Source organism: Pistacia vera, unplaced genomic scaffold (assembly GCF_008641045.1).
Source record: "Pistacia vera cultivar Batoury unplaced genomic scaffold, PisVer_v2 Contig218, whole genome shotgun sequence".
Classification (NCBI taxonomy): domain Eukaryota; kingdom Viridiplantae; phylum Streptophyta; class Magnoliopsida; order Sapindales; family Anacardiaceae; genus Pistacia; species Pistacia vera.
The window spans coordinates 1,123,455-1,133,199 of NW_022196022.1; positions in this window are offsets into that span (position 1 = coordinate 1,123,455).

Genomic DNA, 9,745 nt, shown 5'->3' on the forward strand with positions numbered 1-9,745 from the left:
TAATTAACAAAACACTCCCAAACATATCACAAGCAAACCAGCCCCACCAAATGGCTATATTTTTCCAACTCAACACTCCTCAACTCAAACAAAAAAGACATTTAATCAACAAACCATCATAATTCATTCAAAAGAATAAAAAACAAAACACTCCCAAATATATCACAAGCAAACCAACCCCACCAAATGGCTGGATTTTTCCAACTCAACACAAAAAAAATGTAGAGTCACGTTTAGGTTCAGCAGCACTCACCAGAGTGTAAACTTGTCAATCAGCAGATTCAGCACAAAGTTAAATCCTCCAATTGATAACTTGCATATCAAATCAAAATTTTCCTCGGTAAATTAATAGCATATACTGAATAATAAGAAAAAAAGTAACAAAAAAAACAACTCTACAATCCGAGCATGCAATATAATTATCAGCAAACAACAATGGTCATTCACTCTCTCACACATTAACATTTACACCACCAATCAACACTAATAAGTAAATGTGAGCCACATTCACCAACAATCTAACAAAGGATTGGATTCTATGCATTGTAAATCTTCTATTCTGATTATGTATCTAAAATTTGGAGTCCATATGGAAGAAAACATGAATGACAAAAAGGAATAACTCATTCAAATTCAACATCATAAATCTTTAGAACTCCAGCAGACATTTTAGTTTCTAACATTATCACAAGAGATTAATAATTAACCGGTTTCTTCAAACAAGAAATAGAAAATAGAGGTCTACTTGAGAGCCCAGATGAACAACGCTTTGAAGAGGATCCTGGGAGCATGATAGAGATGGTTGCATGAAGAAGAAATGGCGACTGGAGAGATGGCTGTGTGAAGGAGAAATGGCAACTAGAAAAATGGCCAAATGAGCATGAGACAGTGAGAGAGATGCCGAGACAGTTGCATGAGAGTTTGAGAGAGATCAAAGATGGCATGAAAAACTTCAAATTGAGAGAAGAGAAGGAGAAATGGCGTGATTTAGGAGAGATTCACTAATTGAGAGAAGAGATTCAGAGAAATGTGGCGTCAGTGTCTCTATGTGAGAGAGATTGGGAAAATGTTTTAAGGGTTTTAATTTTTTAATGTTTTTTTTTTTAATAAAATGCGAGTACTTGTGGGCATTACTTGGCCCACCTGCATTTTTCATGGGAGGGTTGGGTACGGGTAAAATTTTCATGGGAGGGTTGGGTACGGGTACCCATACCCGCCCGTATAATGTAGGTACCCGTTGACCCGTGGGTATGAGTACCTTTTTGCTAGGTCTATCCATAACATAGTAGTTTTATATTCTTTATGTTTAATTACAAAAATAGAATTGCATGAATCATAGCGGTAAGTCCCTTTTAAACAAGTATTACCTTCCATATATTACTATACAATTTTTCTCTTTCTAAATAAACTCAAAAATGTAGAAAATTACTTTATGAACAAATCTCAACTGTATGTTCCAAGTCCTTCAAAATGTTTGTTATTCTGTAACCAAAATGTATACAACTTAAAAGAGAAAACAAACTAAAGTACAAAGTTTCAGAGAATGAAGTGACAAATCGGGACGTAGTCCCATTTGATCTACATGATCCTTGAATATCTTTGGTGACATGTCTTTTGTTAGAGGATCAACAATCATTTGCTTGGTATGTATGTGTTCAATGAGCACTTCTTTGGCTTTAATGTGTTCTCTCATTATTAAGTACTTAATGTTGATGTGTTTACTTCAACTTCCACTCTTATTGTTCTTAGCAAAGAACACAACAACTGAATTGCCACAATACAACCTTATTGACCTAGAGATAGACTCATCAACTTCAAGCCTAGAAATGAAACTTCACAACCAAATACCTTGTGTAGTAGCCTCAAAACAGGAAACAAACTCAGCTTCCATGGTAGAAGTGGCAACCAAGGATTGTTTGGCACTTCTCTAAGATAGCACCACTGGCAAACAAAAAAACATATCCAGATGTTGATTTATGAGAATCAACACAACTAGCGGAATCTAATTCTGAACATCCGATGACTTCTAAAATGTTTGACCGTCTATATGTAAGCATGAAACTTTTAGTCCTTTGAAGATACCTTATTACCTTCTTTGCAGCTCTCCAATAATCTAAACCTAGATTGCTTTGATATATTTCTAACATTCCAACTGCAAAAGCAATGTTAGATCTTGCACAAACTTGAGCATACATTAGGCTTCTAACAACTGAAGCATAAAGAATGGTGTTCATTTGTTCCTTTCAATCTCAAGTGTAAGACATTGGTTCATATTAAACTTGTCACCCTTAACAATGGGTGCAACACTGGGTCAACAATCCTTCATCCTGAATCTCTCAAGAATTTTATTAATATAGGCTTCCTAAGATAGTCCCAAAACATGTTGAGATCTATTCCTATGAATCTTAATACCAATGACATAAGGCACCTCATTTATATCCTTCATATTGCAGTGTTGAAAGAGGAATTGTTTCACCTCATGTAGCAAACTCAAATTATTGGTTGCGAGCAAAATATCATCTACATATAACACAAGAACGATAATTTTGCTCTCATTGACCTTGTGGTATATACATTGACCATAACATTCTCTACATAACCAAATGAAAAGATAACGTTATGAAATCTTAAATACCATTGTTAGGAGGCTTGTTTAAGTTCATGAATGGACTTCTTAAGTTTGCATACCAAATGTTCACCATCGTCTAAAATCAATCCATTAGGTTGTTTCTTATAAACCTCTTCCTCCAAATCTCCATTAAGAAAAGTTATTTTCACTTCCATTTGATGTAAATCTGAATCAAAATGGGCAACTAATGTCATGATGATGCGAAAGGAATCTTTTTTAGAAACTGGAGAAAAAGTCTCTTTAATGTCTATCCCTCCCTTTTGTGTAAACCCCTTGGCAACAAGTCTAGTATTGTATCTTTCAATGTTGCCTAACAAATCCCTCTTGGTATTAAATAACCATTTACAAATAATAGGTTTCTTTCCAGCAGACAACTCAATAAGGTTCCCAAATTTATTATCTGCCATAAAATTCATCTCGTCAATCATAGAATTATACCACAACTCAGATTTTGCTACTATCTATAGCTTGTGAAAATGTGTCTGGATCATCTTCAACACCTATGTCACAATCAGACTCCTGCAGATACACTACATAATCAATAGGAATTGCTAATTTCTTTGTTATAGTAAATCTTCATAAAGTTGTATCAATAGTTTCTGGCTAAGACTGTTGCATAACTGGTTGTTCCTCCTGTGGTGGAGGTTGTTCATAATGATCTTCTAAAATAATCTCAACAAAATGTAGATATTGAGTGAATGGTTCCTCATTGTTCACCTTGCTTGGATGAACAACCAATCATTTACTTGATGTAAAAGCATTATCTAAAACATCACTTTTCTCGAAAACTAAGTTTTTGAGTTGATCACTCCCATTGGCCACGTCATTATCAAGAAATTTGATAGTTCTTGATTCAACAATTCTACTGGAATTGTTCGGACAATAAAACTTGTATCCGTTTGATTTTTTATCATAGCCAATAAAATATGCGATAATAGTTCTGTGATCTAACTATTTTTCGTCTGGAGTATAAACTCTAACTTCAACTGGATAACCCCAAACGCGTAAATGACTGAAACTCAGTTTCCAACCTTTCCACAACTCAAATGGCATTTTGGGAACCGCCTTAATTGGAATATGTTGTAGTTTTAAGAGCTCCAATTCACAAAGAATGTCAATGTTCTATTTCTCCGTTTTGCTACACCATTATGAGATGATGTGTCAAGCAAGGTGTATTGAGCCATAATACCTTGCTCTTGAAGAAATTTAGCAAATGGATCAAATGATTGTCCTTTACGAGTGTATCTAACATAGTATTCACCACCTCTATCAGATCTCACAATCTTTTCCACATTTTTTCTCTACTTATGCTTTATATATTTTGAAAGCATCCAACACTTCATCCTTGTGATAGAGCAAGTAGAGATACATATATCGTGAGTGATCATCAATAAAAGTGATGAAATATTTCTGATTGTTAAAGCTCATGTCAGGCCAACAAATATCTATGTGTATGATTTCTAAAAGTTAAGAACTCTTCCTGGCACGTTTCTTGGATTTGTTAATCTATTTTCCTTTAATGTAGTCTATACAAGTATCGAAGTCAATAAAGTCAAAGTTTCAAGAACTCCAGCATTTACCAACCTTTTTATCCTATCAATGGAAATGTGTCCTAATCTCGGATGCCACAAAAAAGAAGAGTTTCACTCATGATAGTACATTTAAGACCAGTACTAGCATGTGAAGTCATTAAATTATAAGGAACAATATCACTTAAATAAATTTTAAACAAACCATCAACCATAGTACCATTTCCAACGATATATAAGTTCTCAAATAAATTAAAAGAACTACCATAAAAGTTGAAAGAGTATCTACAAGGTATAAGTTTAGAAACTAAAATCAAATTCCTAAAAAAATTAGGAATATAAAAGGTTTGTTTAAATCCAAAATAAAATTAGTACTTAAAATAAGTCTAAATGTTTCAACAGCTTCAACACGTGTAAGTATCTTGTCTCCTGAATAGATTTTGTATTCACTTCCCATCGGTTTCCTTTGGTCTAGAAAACCTTGTATTATATTAGAAACATGGATTATAGAACCGAAATCAATCCATCAATCATTATGAGAAACACAAATCATATTATATTCATAACACACAAGAGAGGTGAGGTTACCTTTCTTGTCAAGCCAGACTTTCTTTTAGGACAATCCTTCTTAATGTGTTCCTTCTTTATATAGAAGAAACACTTGGTGTTGTCCTTATTTTTTATTTTATTTTTTTGCTCGTAACCTCATGCAACTTGCCTTTCCCCTTCCACTTCTTGTTCTTGCTCGAAGTGTACTTGATATTTCCTGTCACTAGATGTGCAGTTTCACCTCTTCCTCTTGAACACACATGGTTAAAAGTTCATTGATTGACCAATTAGCCTTTTGTGTGTTGTAGAATATCTTGAAATGAGTGTAATGAGATGAGAGAGAGTTCAAGATATAATGCGCTAGAAAATCATCATTAATCACCATTTGAAGGGACTTCACTTAGCAACAATGTCCCCCCATCTTCATAGTGTGCTCACGAACTCTTTTAATACCAGTGTCAACCTACTTATAAGGGTGCTACCTAATGTCTTATTTGATGTTTCAAACTGAGCACAAATAGCATCCATAAGATCCTTGACATTCTCACACTCCGGTATCGACCCACGAATACTAGTCATAATGTGAGATTTGATAAACATCATGCTTAAATGGTTGGATCGCTCCCACCGTTCATACAAAGCAATCTCAGCCTGAGTACTATTATCCATAGGTGGAAGTGGCACTTCTTTACGAAGAGCATAGTCAAGATCAATGCACCCTAAATGAAGAAGGACATTCTCCCTCCACTTTTTGTAGTTGTTACCACTCAAATAAGGAACTTTATCATCAACAATCATCAAAGTTTGATCAACTATAGGTATATCAACAGATATGCTTACTAAATAAAATTATGAGGCACAAACCATCAACAACAATTATAAGTTTACCTATGTAAAACAAATAACAAATCACAAATGAATCAGCATATCATAAAATCTCCTTGTGGGTAAAGACATTACAAATTATGATTCATTATCCTTTAATGATGAAACTAAAAATTATTAATATTTCATAATACTTGTGGGCTAATTAAGAAATAAAAAATAATTTCTATTTCGTCCTATTTAATCATAAGCATGTGGGTAAAATGATTATATTAACATAATGAACTACAAAACGATGTCATTAACTTTAATATGATCATAATTAATATTACTTAATGCATAACTTAGATGTTGTGGCCACTCTAAATTAATCAAACATATACGATCATATGACATCACATAATTATAACATATATATTATTGCATATATTACAAAATAACATAAATTAAAACAAGAATATCACATTATTTATGCATAAAAGACCAATACATGACATAATAACCATCACACACGCCATCACAGACTCTCACACACCCCCACGCGTCTACATGACCTTCTAACACGTTGACACGTGTCTCCAAAAGACACCACGCATCGACACATGCCTCCACGCGCCTTCATGTGTGTGTCAAGTGTCGACACACGCCCCACGTGTCTAGTCAAATTGAGTATGTATAAACCGTTGACCGGATCGGGTTGACCTAGTGTGACCCGCTGACTCGGTTGACTATTAATCAGTTTGTTGATCTGGTTTGAATCATTACTGGTTTGTTGACTTGGTTTGACTGGTAGACTGGTTTGTTTACCTGGTTTGACCTTAGACCAGTTTTGACCCAGTCGGATTAACCCGTTCAACCGTTGACTGAGTTTGACCTGGTTGGGTTGACTGGTTTAACCTTGACCGGATTGATTTGACCCGTTGATCCAATTTGACCGAGTCGTCTTGACCTGGTTTCAACAATTTTCAAACTCAGATTCTGTATGATTTTCCAACCTAATTCCAACCAAATTTCTGATGTTTAAGAGAGAAAACTTGAACGTGGACTTATGGCCTATGCCGACGGTAGCCTAAAAGCTGTTGCGATCCCAAATTGACGCCATAAACGGCGGCTGAAATCACCCAATCGGCAATTTCTTCCAAAACTTTATATAACTATAACTTTGCAATCACAACTTCGTTTTTGACAAATAATATATCGTTAGAAAACTATTTCAACAAGGATTCCAATGATACCAAAAGCGAAAATAAATATGTTTTATACTAAAAGTTATGCCCTATTTACAGTTACAAGTTTTAATATAAAAAAAACAAAATTTTCGTGCAATATACTTCAAATTTGCATTTAAACAATTATCGTATATATTAAAGATCATCAAGGCATAGCATACTCAAAATTATGCCAAAATAACAACATGCTAGGTAGAGATTATGAAACATTTTCTTTCATACCAATCAACATGTATATAACCATAATATATAAATTCATATACATGTTTATATGAAGAAAGTAGCGGAAATTAAATTGGCACTAACCTCTCACCATAGCAATTTGATTGTAGATCGCTTGTTAGTCTTCACAGTACTATCTTCTTAAAGTCTACAGATACTTCCAATTCAAAAGCAATTTTAAGTACGATGGTTTTGGGAATGTGAGATAATAAATCGCTTAAATTGGAGACCTATGATGCTCCCTTTTAATATGAAATAGTCTTTCCATCAAAGACAACTGCGAGGGAAAACTGCTTAGTAACTTCTCACTAACTGCTAAGTAGTTTATAAAACTACAATTGAATTAAAAGTGTTCGACCAATTATTAATAATGAATTAATGAATTTTAATTAAATTAAAATTCTAGCAAAGCTTACATACAAAATCAGTTTTGTGTATATAAAAGTAAAATTTACTTCCCAAATAAAAGAAACCAAAATTCAGGTTATACTTTAAGAGATTTTCCTAATGAATTCAATCAATATTAATCAAAAAACGAGCCACATAATTCAATCTTAATCCCAATTTCCCAAAATCAACGTATAGGTTATAAAATACTGAATTGAATTTTAAGGGATTATCGAAATACTTGTTTGTGCCATGATTTTTGAATTTTTGAATTGCTAATTAGAGTGACCGATCTTCCTTTCTAGTAACGCATCGAATGACGACATCCAAAATACGTTTCAATTGTTCTGTCGCGTTTAGAAAGGGGACCTAGCCAATATTATATTAACTTATTAGGCCCTCCCATTTCGGGCCCAATAAGTCCTAGAGTACATACTTTGTCGTCAATCCAAATTATTAAAATTAAGTGTTATAATCATTCTTAGAATATTTTATTAGACTATGCATTTTCGGTTTTATCAAACCATAATATAATTAATAGTAGCCCATAATTAAGAAATTTTCTAACATATACAACAACCGAGTTTCACTGTATTACGCGTAAGTTAACCTGCAGGGATGGATTAATAGCAAATTATAATTAATGCATCAATTAGTTAAAGTTGGTGGAGAAATATCTGTTGATGTTATCAAGAAAAGGAACGTATCCATCCACAACCCGCAAACTGATCTATCTTTGCTACTCTTTTAAGTCATATCCAAGGTATACAATATACCTAATAATCAAATCAATCATAGAGCCAGAGAGGCAAGTTATTGTTACATTGACCAATATATATTGTCCTAGGTATGTTGAAAAGACAAACATCCAGTCTGTAATGTAATATAATGTAAATGCCCTATTATTAATCTCTCCTCCTTAATTTATAAGAAAAAAATATATTATTGGATTTGATCACTTAGCTTTAACCATACATATGGGTCAATGGTGTGCTCCATTATATCTCATAATGCTTCAAACCAAACCAAAATGGTGTGTTCCCAAATGACCAACATCCCATTTCCTACAGCCATGGCCCCTTCCTGTTTGGAATTATGGGCTCATGACCTCTCTCTTTCTTTCTTGTCTGTATCAATCGCAACAAACAGTCTCAGTTATTCAAGTTTGGTTCATGCATATATCAACTTCCAACTTTCAATCAAACTTTCGGTCCCTCATATGTCTAGCTTGCTCCACAATGTTTCTCAATAATCTCCCCAATCCCACGCATGTTTAATATTTTAGTTCCGAATCAATTAATCTGCATGGTTAATTACAGAATACTTCATCATAATTCTACGTAAAATTTATGATTTGAGGTTAATTAATTTAAGGTATATTTATCTATGAAACATGACAAAAGGGTGTCTTCTAAATGAAGTGCTTCCTTGAGAAGCACTTGTAATTAAATTAATGGGGACTAAATAAAAACAGAAAAGTACTGTACCAATCGAGACCGTTATATATGAACATTTTGTTGGTTCATGCATCAGTTGGCAGATACAAAGAATGTACTTCATTGCACTCTTTCTAAGTTATGGGAACTAATTATAAAATTGTTAAATTATCATAATCTTCTCATTCTAAATTATGTAAATAAACTCCAGACTTTAAGTAGTCCTAGGTAAGATAAGTAATTAATTAAATTAACCTGGATATCTGACCGAAACTGGATTTTCCTATTGGATGAAGACTGTTGGGTCCTATGAATGAGAATTAGGAAAGAAGAGGACAAGAACATGAACACATGCTCACATGGCTTTGCACATGAAGACCTTCCTTTACTCAAGGTCGGGACAAAGACTGTCACCAAACTCACTATTCAGCCATACAATTTCATAAAAATACTACAAATTGACCTCTTCAATAATGCTTTCATCTTCGTTTCAATAATATACAGTAAATCTGATATCTCCTCTTTTAGCACACAACCAATCATCAAAATCATTGTTAGTTGAAGACTTCTTCTTATATTTATCTGTAGATTGTAACGAAGCTGATTATTAATTTAACACCGCTAATACCAATTTATATATTGGGCATTTGAAGAGAATCCAATGCGCCGTTTCGCCCAAAATTCCAGCTGGAATGATATATATTTGAGTTTTTATTTGTATAATATTTTTCTGGGTCCAACGGTTTGTACATTGGATATCCATAGCTAAAATTAGATACATGTTGGAACATGTTGAACCCACATTTCAGCAAAAAATTAAAACCCTAAACTAACCATGCCATATCTCCATGCACGTATTTTTGCATATGTTTATTGAAATTTTGCCCATATATATTTTTTTTTTTTGTAAATTTTGGGTAAGAAATCTTTACATACAAA